Source organism: Bubalus kerabau, chromosome 1 (genome assembly GCF_029407905.1).
Source record: "Bubalus kerabau isolate K-KA32 ecotype Philippines breed swamp buffalo chromosome 1, PCC_UOA_SB_1v2, whole genome shotgun sequence".
NCBI lineage: Eukaryota > Metazoa > Chordata > Mammalia > Artiodactyla > Bovidae > Bubalus > Bubalus kerabau.
Window position 1 is genome coordinate 136,537,119 of NC_073624.1, and position 9,777 is coordinate 136,546,895.

The following is a 9,777-nucleotide window of genomic DNA, read 5'->3' on the forward strand; positions in this document are numbered from 1 at the left end:
TTTCACTTTCACTTTCATAGTATTATTGAAACAGTCTTGTGCAAGGTCCTGGCAGATGGAGTTGGGGAGGGACACCGATCCAGATCAGATCTGGTGCTCTCCCACAAGGATTGCTCTTTGCAGGAGATGGAGAGCACTTGGCTGAAACAGGAAGGGAAGAATCAAGAAACAGTACCCATCTGGAGTAAGTCATCCTGACAGAAATCAGGAAAGGCTCCTTGGAAGGGGCAGCATTTGAGACTTTGATGATGAGTTACAATTTAAGGGACTGAAGAAGAGATGGGAGAGGGCAGTCTGGGCTGGAGAAGCACTGGAAGAGGGCGAGGAGGCCTACAACATGTGCTGTGTATAGAGAGTGTGTGAGCACCAGGCTGTGTGGAGTGTGCAGAGGGAGATGAGCCCAGGCTGAGAGATCAGGGCCAGGTTTGGGGTGGCCCAGAGGGCAGGTGAAGCAAAGGACCCATGTCCTGGAGGCAAGCAGGAATGATGAAGGCCAACAGGGTGCCTATCTGTGACTGAAAAGACAGGTCCAAGGAGACACTCGAGTGTCGAAGGAAGAAGTGATCGGCCCTGTACTTTAGTTAGCTCTTCTCAAAATGTGAAAGGACTTCATGATCAGATAGATGTAGGAAATGTTGCATGTTTATTTGCTGCAGAATCTCTCAGAGCCTTTTATCTGGTGAACCTGCATTAAAAATTCAGAAGGAAGATTGGCAGTGAGCGGAGGGGAGGTGGGGTGCGGCACCAGTGCACCAGTACACGTGACAAAAGGACTTTGTGGGCCACTGACCCACGGGACGCACTCCCGTGAACCGCCGACCTCAGGGGCGGTCATTCTGGGGCTGTTGGAGGGTGGGCGGAGTTGGGGGAGAGCTCAGAACCTGTCCCTGGGGATGCTGAGGAAGGGGTGGCTAGTAGCCAGGGTGGGATGCTCGCTGGGGTGACAGCTGGTGGCTGCGTGGTTCCTCCTCTTGGTGGGCCAGCTACCTCGGAGGAAGGCAGTAGGACACAGAAGGCCTGGAGGCTGCAAACTGGGGTGGGACTCAGGCTCCTCTGGTTTCTGCAGAGCACAGGCAGGGCAGACCCTGGCTGAGGCCTCATCCCTGCTGTTCTCTTTCTTTCCCATCATGGCTCGCCTTTTCCAGGAGGGAGAAGCAGCAGAAGGTTGTCCTGCCGGAGCCTTGCCAGCTTCCTTCCTTCCAGGCACCTGAACAGCTTTTTGGGGGTCTGCTCCCTTCGGTCTCTCGGGTTTCTGCTCAGAACCGCACACTCCAGGCAGGGCTCTCTGGGCCTGAGTGCAGGGCTGGGTGCCCTCCACGGTCATTCCCTGCTGGCCCTGACATGGGAACCTCCCAGGGAGCAGTGCCGCCCTGGACAGTGACCTGGCCTCTCTCTACAGGAAACATGGAGGTGACCGGTGAGATCCCTGAGGCAAAAGGAAGCGAGGGCCAAGGTGACAGCTCAGGAGGGACCCTGGGAAAGCCAGGGAAGCTGTGGATTGCTAAGGGGAGGTGGGGCCGTGGGGCTGAACTTCCCTAGACAGCAGGGTGCTGCGGGCGGCTGGTGAGCAGGAGGAGACAGTGAGGGCCCAGGTGTGCAAGGACGTGAGGTGCGAAGACTGGCCTGGTGCCGGGGGCTGGGAAGCCACCACACCCAACTTCCCAGACCTCAGCCCTGCAGTTCTCAAGGCGACGTGGAAGGACACACAGCATACTTCAAGCCCGGGCCGGAGGGGGGGCAGGGGCAGCCGGCTGTCTCCTTCCCTCCCTTACACTTGCTCTGTGCTGTATTCTGAGGCAGCTTCTGAGCGGGTCTGGACTCTTGTTCTGGAGACACTTATGTGGGAGGAGAATGGGCTGCCGGTGAAGGGGAGGCGTCTGAGCTGCAGAAGACAGGTAGGCACTGACCTCCAGCCCAAATAGGACTCTGAAAAAGGGCCGGGGGGAACCCTTTCTGCTGAAAGGATGCTCCTATGGAGACCTGGATGCCGTTTACCTGCAGTTTCACGCAGTCCCACAGGCCGGGGCCAGGCACCCACCCCGCAGCACCAGTCACACACATTCAGAAGCAGCCCAGCTGTGAACAGACCTTTCCTGCTCAGAGCTGGGGTCACAACCCCGGACAGCTGCACAGGCGGGGCCCCTTTAAAAACCAGCAGGAGCATTCCTGGCACAGCCCTTAGAGCTGACGCCATCCCTCCCCCCACCTCCCTGATGAGGTATTTGAACTTCTGACGCCCTCTACGTGTAGGACAAGCCTGGTGATGTCACCGACTGATGTCACCGGCTGCAAAGGAACAGGAGTATGCTTCAGTTTTCCCCCCAAGTGCCCAGGTGTGCAGTCCATCCCCCACTGCTGCTGGAGTGTGGTGGGGCTAGTGGACAGGTAGGGAAGTCCTGAGGTTCTGATGTCACTCAGGCTCAGGCCACAGGTGGAAGCCCTGAAGGGCATGCTCCTGCTGCTGCCTTCTCCCCTCTCACACCAACGAATGGCTCCAAGGAGGTGGCAGGCCTAATGCTGTCCACGTAGCTCTGTCCGGCGGCAGGCTCTCTGGCCGCTGGCTCCTGCTGGGCTCAGACATCAGGAGGCACTGACAAGTTGCAAAGAGTGACCTGGGAGCATTTATTCTCCCTGTTCCCCCACTGCCAGGTTGCACTGGGTGGCCACATTCTCTACCAAATGCCTGGCTTCTGTCAAGCCCCGTCTCCAGGGCAACAGCCACACCCTCCCCTTGTCCCTTCATACCTCAAGATGTCACTGCTCTCTGCCCTCCCCCACCTTTATAGACAGACTCTCTATTATCAGATGTCTTTGTTCGGGTGCACCGGGGTCCCAGCTGGAGCCACTGGCTGGAGGCTGCTTGTTCTACCATGGCTCTCCTTGGATTTATTCCATGCCTTTGACAGGCATTCAGTGGGCATCTACCGGGTACACCAGGCCTGTGTAGGTACAACTACAGGGAAGAGTAAGACTTGGGTCCTGGCCCACAATAGCCTGAGCCACAGTGGGGAAGGAGGTGGGAGGGACCGTCAGGGGCCTGTGATCCCAGGGCCCCCAGTGTCCTTCTCAATATCCCAATACATGTCCCAGGAGGGGAAAATGGTACCTGTGTCAGTGTTGTGGAGTACTTCACTGCAACATAAGTCAGTGTCCACATTATTTTTATTGATAGTCCAGTGCTACCATTTCTCATTCTTTATCAGGATGGTCAAGAAAACCATCTATGGCAGGATAGATTGTCCTTCCTTCATTTTTTCCATACTCTGGTTCTGCGTGGGATGAGAAAGTCATGTAGCTGGGTACACACACACCAGCATGCAAAACATTATTTCTGTAGGAACAAATGCATGTGCATAGACACACAAATAGTCTACAAGTATCCACACCAGCTTACAACTGTGCCCCCTCTGGGGTTGTATTAATAGACAGCAGCAAAGAGGAGATTTAACTTTATCCAGAAGGTCTGAGTTTTATCTTTTTTTCAGGGGTCGTTGTTTGTTTTGTAAATCAGTACAAGTTCCTGGATTGGTTTTGTAACTTAATCTTATTGAAGTATAATTGATTTACAACGTTGCTTTAGTTTCTAGTGAAACTATTAATATCAGGGCTTCCCTGATGGCTCAGTTGGTAAAGAATCCACCTGCAATGCAGGAGACCCCGGCTCGATTCCTGGGTTGGGAAGATCCGCTGGAGAAGGAATAGGCTACCTACTCCAGTATTCTTGGGTTCCCCTTGTGGCTCAGCTGGTAAAGAATCTGCCTGCAATGCGGGAGACCTGGGTTCAGTCCCTGGATTGGAAGGATCCCCTGGAGAATGGAAAGGCTACCCACTCCAGTATTCTGGCCTGGAGAGTTCCATGGACTATATAGTCCATGGGATCGCAAAGAGTCGGACACGACTGAGCAACTTTCACTTCACTTTCTTTAGTTTCTGGTGAAACTACTAATACAAGATGATTCAGATGCATATAACTGATTCAGGGGTGTGTGCGTGTGTGTGTGTGCGTGCGCGCGCACACACAGGCACGCTCACACACAGGCGTGCTCAGTCGTGTCCAACTTTTTGTGACCCCAGGGACTGTAACCCACCAGGCATCTCTGTCCATGGGATTCTTCAGGCAAGAATATTGGAGTGGGTTGCCATTTCCTCCTCCAAAGGATCTTCCTGACCCAGGGATCAAACTCGTGTCTCATGTCTCCTGCATTGGTAGGTGTGTTCCACTAGTGCCTCCAGGAACCCTAATATAGATATTGTTTTCCATGTTCTTTTCCATTATGGTTTATTATAGGATATTGAATTTATTTTTATTTATTATTTACTCTATGGCTGTGCTGGGTCTTCGTTGCCTCGGGGGCTTTTCTGTCTTTGCCGCAAGCAGTGGCTACTCTTCATGGTGATGCGTGGGCGTCTCTTTGCCGTGTCTTCTCTTATTGTGGAGCACAGACTCTAGGTGTGTGAGCCTCAGTAGTTGTGGTTCCTGGGCTCTTGAGGACAGGTTGGATAGTTGTAGCGCACAGGCTTAGTTGCTCTACTGCATATGGGATCTTCCTGGACCAGGGATTGAATCTGTGTTTCCTGCATTGACAGGTGGATTCTTTTTCATTGAGCCACCAGGGAAGCCCTGTTGTTTATTTTAGTTATAGTAGTTTGTATCTGAGCCTGGTAGGCTGCAGTCCATGGGGTCACGAAGAGTCAGACACTTACTGAGTGACTTCACTTTCACTTTTCACTTTCATGCACTGGAGAAGGAAATGGCAACCCACTCCAGTGTTCTTGCCTGGAGAATCCCAGGGACCGGGGAGCCTGGTGGGCTGCCATCTATGGGGTCACACAGGGTCGGACACGACTGAAGCGACTTAGCAGCAGCAGCAGCAGTTTGTATCTGCTAATCTCAAACTCCTAATTTATCCCTTCCCCACCCTTTTTCCTCTTTAGTAACAGTAAGTTTGTTTTCCATGTCTGTGAGTCTATTTATGTTTATGTTCCATAAGTTCATTTATGTCATATTTTAAATTCCACATTTAAGTGATATCATATGAAATTAGTCTTTCTCTTTCTGACTTAGAGTACTTAGTATGATAATCTCTAGATCCATCCATGTTGCTGCAAATGGCATTATTTCATTCTTTTTGATGGTTGAGTGGTAGTCCATTGTATATATGTATCACATCTTCTTTATCCATTCATCTGTCAATGAACATTTAGGTTGTATCCATGTCTTGACTACTGTTAATAGTGCTGCTATGAAAACAGGAGTGCATATATCTTTTCAAATTATAGTTTTGTTCAGATACATGCCCAGGAGTGGGATTGCTCTTCCTATGTTAATCCTATCTTTAGTTTTATGAAGAACCTTCTTACTATTTCCTATAGTGGCTACACCAGTTTATATTCCCACCAACAGTGTAGGAGGATTCCCTTTCTCCACACCCTCTCCAGCCTTTGTCATTTGTAGACTTTTTAACGATGGTCATTCTGACTAGTGTGAGGAGGTACCTCATTGTAGTGTTGATTTGCATTTCTCTAATAATTAGTGATGTTGAGGATCTTTTCATATGCCTATTGGCCATCTGTATGTCTTTTTTGGAGAAATGTTTATTTAGGTCTTCTGCCCACTTTTTTTTGTTTGTTTGTTTGTTTTGCAGTTTCAGTACCAATAAGGTTTTATTCATTTCATTGTATATTCCCAAGGAAAAGAAAGGGAAGGGAAAAGGGTCAGCAAATATGTTACAAAATGATAGCAAATGGGAAAGGAAGTACCTGGCACAGCAAAATCAGCCATCAAATAAACACTGCCCAGATGGGGTCGCCAAGGCCCAGGGGGCTATGTCTCCTGCAGTTCAGGAATGAGAAGGGATGAGGGAAAGAACAGATGGGTACATGCTTTTCTACCCTCCCTCCCTATAAGTTCAAGGTTTCATACAAAGCTTTGGTTTCTAGCAGTAAACATGGAGTTACATTCGCCCATCTGCTATTAAACAATCTTGTGGCTACTTTAACATAAGTTTCTTGCACCTGCATAGTCATTCCTGAGTTTCTTGGATATACATTCATCTTTCCTTTCGTGGTCTCCCAGCCCATCTTCTACATAGAAAGCCCTCTTTATTGCTCCTCTCTACCCTTGGATTATAAATTAAAGTTGGTCTTAATCCATCCAAATATAGCAGTCCTAGCATGAATCAAATCAAGGAATGGACATGACTCAAGATTGGGAACAAGGGATGGAGAGATCTTAGCTTCTTCAGGATTTTTGCACAAATCATTTAATTGCAGATACCCCACAAATTTAACATATAGGTATATGGTCTATTTTGGGAGGCACAAAGGTAGAAAGAGGAGGGGGTAGAAATCTAGTTTTTAGGACAGATCTTGTTTGAAATAGGAAATAAAGGAAAGGGAACACAAAAGAAAGTGCGGTTCAAGATGATCCTACTTCAAGAAGTGGGGCCCCCAAGCTTATGTTTCAGATCTCTTTGCCTGGTGCAGAACATTTTGTCAAAGATGCTTTGGCTATTTTTCTCAATCTAAAAAGAAGTTTGTAAACAATAAAACCCCAAAAGAATATGGAGAAGACCAACACATTATATTTACACAAACTAGGCCACCTAGAAGTCACCAAATCAGCTACTTGTGAAGCCCTACAAAGCCCAGACAGATATAATAACTAGAGGGGGCAGCAGTTGGGGGAGGTGGGGATCAGACACGCATCACCTAGTGCGTTCTATTGCGTTTGCCCCGTGACAACACAGTGAGGTAGGTCTGCAGTGATCTCCCAGCTTGTAAACGAACCCCCCCTCCACTTGCTCCTTTAGCTGCCATGATACTAATCACTGCTTCAGCAGGGCAGGACCCTGGCTCTGGGAACCACAAAGAAGCCATTGCTGATGGTCCCTCTGGAAGCCAAGGAGGAAAACCCCAGAATCGTTAAAGATCTTGTCCTTGCTTCACATATCCATCCCTGGGCAGCTCAAGATGGGTACAGAGGCATTGTTCTTAAAAACCTCTCCTAAAAAAAAAAAAGTCTACTAGAACTAATAAATGAGTTTAGCAAGACTGCAAGATGCTGGATCAATATACAAAAATCAGTGTATTTTTGAAGCAGATTCACAGAAAGAACAGACTAGTGGTTATGGGGTAGGGGTAAGACAGGGGAAATGTAGGGATGGGGGAATCGAAGGTACAAACTACTGACTATACAATAGACTTAACGCTGTATTGAACAGATGGGGAATAGAGCCAACATTTTGTAATAACTATAAATGGAAAGTAACCTTTAAAAAAAAAAACAAACCTCTCCTTACCAACTTCCATTTCTTATAAAAACACACACTTACACCCTGTTGTGCAGGGTCGGCCTAGCCCAGTCAGGTGAAGGATGGATCTGGTATATAAAGTGAGTCCTGTGCCCTGGGATTATAGATCTGGAACAGGAATCCTTTATCACACATACAGATGACCTTTGCCTAATCTTGGCTTCCCCTCCCTGCACTTCTTACCTGACCCAGCCTCTCCTAACCTCTCTGCACCATGTTTTCCTGTTCAGACCAATTTCCAATCTTTCAGTAGGAAGGAGACCCAAGTCATAGGGCAACCCAGTTAAAACCTAGTCTCTCATGAAACGCTGAAGATGGAGGGGTTTCAAGAGGACACTATAGCAGAAGAGCCACCTCTAATTGGCAAAAATAAGGTAGTTCAATAGGCTGCTGCTGCTGCTGCTAAGTCGCTTCAGTCGTGTCTGACTCTGTGCGACCCCATAGACAGCAGCCCCCTGGATTCCCCATCCCTGGGATTCTCCAGGCAACAACACTGGAGTGGGTTGCCATTTCCTTCTCCAATGCATGAAAGTGAAAAGTGAAAGTGAAGTCGCTCAGTAGTGTCCGACTCTTAGCGACCCCATGGACTGCAGCCCACCAGGCTCCTCCGTCCATGGGATTTTCCAGGCAAGAGTCCTCCAACAAAAAGCATTCCTGCCATGCAGACCCGGAGCTGCTGCCTACTTATCCCTGAGATTACTCATGAACCTGAGAACACAGTGCAGGAATGAAGGCCTTAGATTAAAATACACAAAATACAAAACCAGAATATTTATATCACGGGGAAAAAAAATTAAAATGCACAAGATACGTCATTCGCACACAGCTAGTGCAGTTGACATCCTGGAGAAAGCGGGACCCAAGGTACAGTCAGCAAAAGCAGCAAATAAATAAAATTGTGTTGGCCCAGAATGGGGTGAGAATGAGCTTAGAAGTGGCAGGTCTGCAGCTGTTCCCTCGATCACCCCTTTTGCCTGTCATCACAACCCACTTCTTGAGACATTTCTCAGCATTCTGTCCCAAGAGGGGGTTATGAGGAGAGAAAATGAGGAAAACCCTGCCACCCCCCTGAGATGTTTTCTCCCACGGAATGTGGTGGCTTGTGGGTTGGGTCCATCAATCTGTTCTCTTCTTAATCTTTACGCTCTGATATGGGAAATATTATTCCACATTCTTAAGAGTCAAACAACTTCCCTACCCAGGCCACTTTCAAAAGCTGGAGATTCTGGGGTTGGAAACTCAGATAAAGCATGCAGGGAGGGTTAACCCCCAAAGCCCTCATGTGCATTTGGATAGGGCTGATGGGAGTTTCTTTGCCTCACCCCTTCCTCCCACCAAGAGGGAAGAAGGGGTGATGTTGTGGACTCCAGCCTCAGATATATGGCAGTGCCAGCTGCTCCCTACCCACCCTTTCCCCACTTTCTCCACTCTGCCGATTGATGCCTGCTCCTCAAAATTTTCTGATCACAAAAGGATAGCCCCCACCCACTATGGCTCGATTTCTGGGCCTTAGGGAGCATGGCAGAGCTATGGATCTCTTCTTCCTCCTCCGGAAAGTAGGCTGGCTTTCCCTGGGGGCTGGGAGCTTGCTGGGCCTGCAGTGGGCATGAGGCTACCACGTGGTTGATGCTCTGGCAGAAGTGGCACTTCTTGGGCTGGGGTGGCAGTTTGCATTCCTTGGCATGATGGTCTAGACCTCCACAGTTGTAGCACCTGTCTCCCTTTGATCTGTGTTTCTGCATATTCTTCCCTTTGGGCCGCCTTTCATTCCCAATACAGAACACCCAACCAGGGCCGGTGACGCGGATAGATTCCAGGCCCTTGGCGGACTTCTTATAGGTGAACTCCACGGCCTCACCCTCCTTCAGGCTCCGGAAGCCCTCCATGTACAGCTTACTCTGGTGCACAAAGACATCCACCGGGGGTCGAGCGCGACCCCTGCGCGAGCGGTCATGGACAGGAAGCCAAACCCCATGTGCACGTTGAACCACGTACAGATGCCAGCACCGTGCCCCAGCTGCGGCTCCTCCGCTGCGCGGGCCTCGTCCTCCGGCATCTTCTCCAGCGCTTTGGTGCAGCCACCTGCAAACTGCCGATTTGACACAGAGCCCATGGTAGTCAGCTGAGCCGGCGACCCCGGGCCCCTTCTCCGGTGGCTGCTGGCCCCAGAGAAGTCTGGAGGCAAAGGGGTGGCCCGGGGAAGAGGCAGCTACATCTTCCCCAGCTCTGCCCACTTTTTGATTGGTTTATTTGGTTTATTTTTTGGTTGTTGTTGAGCTGTTTGTATATTTTGGAAATAAGCCCTTATCAGCTGCATTGTTTGCAAATATTTTCTTTCAGTCCATAGGTTGTTTTTGTTTTGTTTATGGTTACCTTTGCTGTGTAAAAGCTTATAAATGTGATTATGCCTCATTTGTTCATTTTTGCTTTTATTTCTGTTGCCTTGGGAGACTGACTATAAGGT

At 49.3% G+C, this 9,777-nt stretch overlaps 1 pseudogene; it reads right to left on the minus strand.

Moving 5' to 3' along the window:
* Positions 1-2,910: 2,910 nt before the first annotated feature.
* On the minus strand, positions 2,911-9,426 carry LOC129655079 (protein lin-28 homolog A-like; annotated as a pseudogene).
* Between the last annotated feature and the right edge of the window lie 351 nt (positions 9,427-9,777).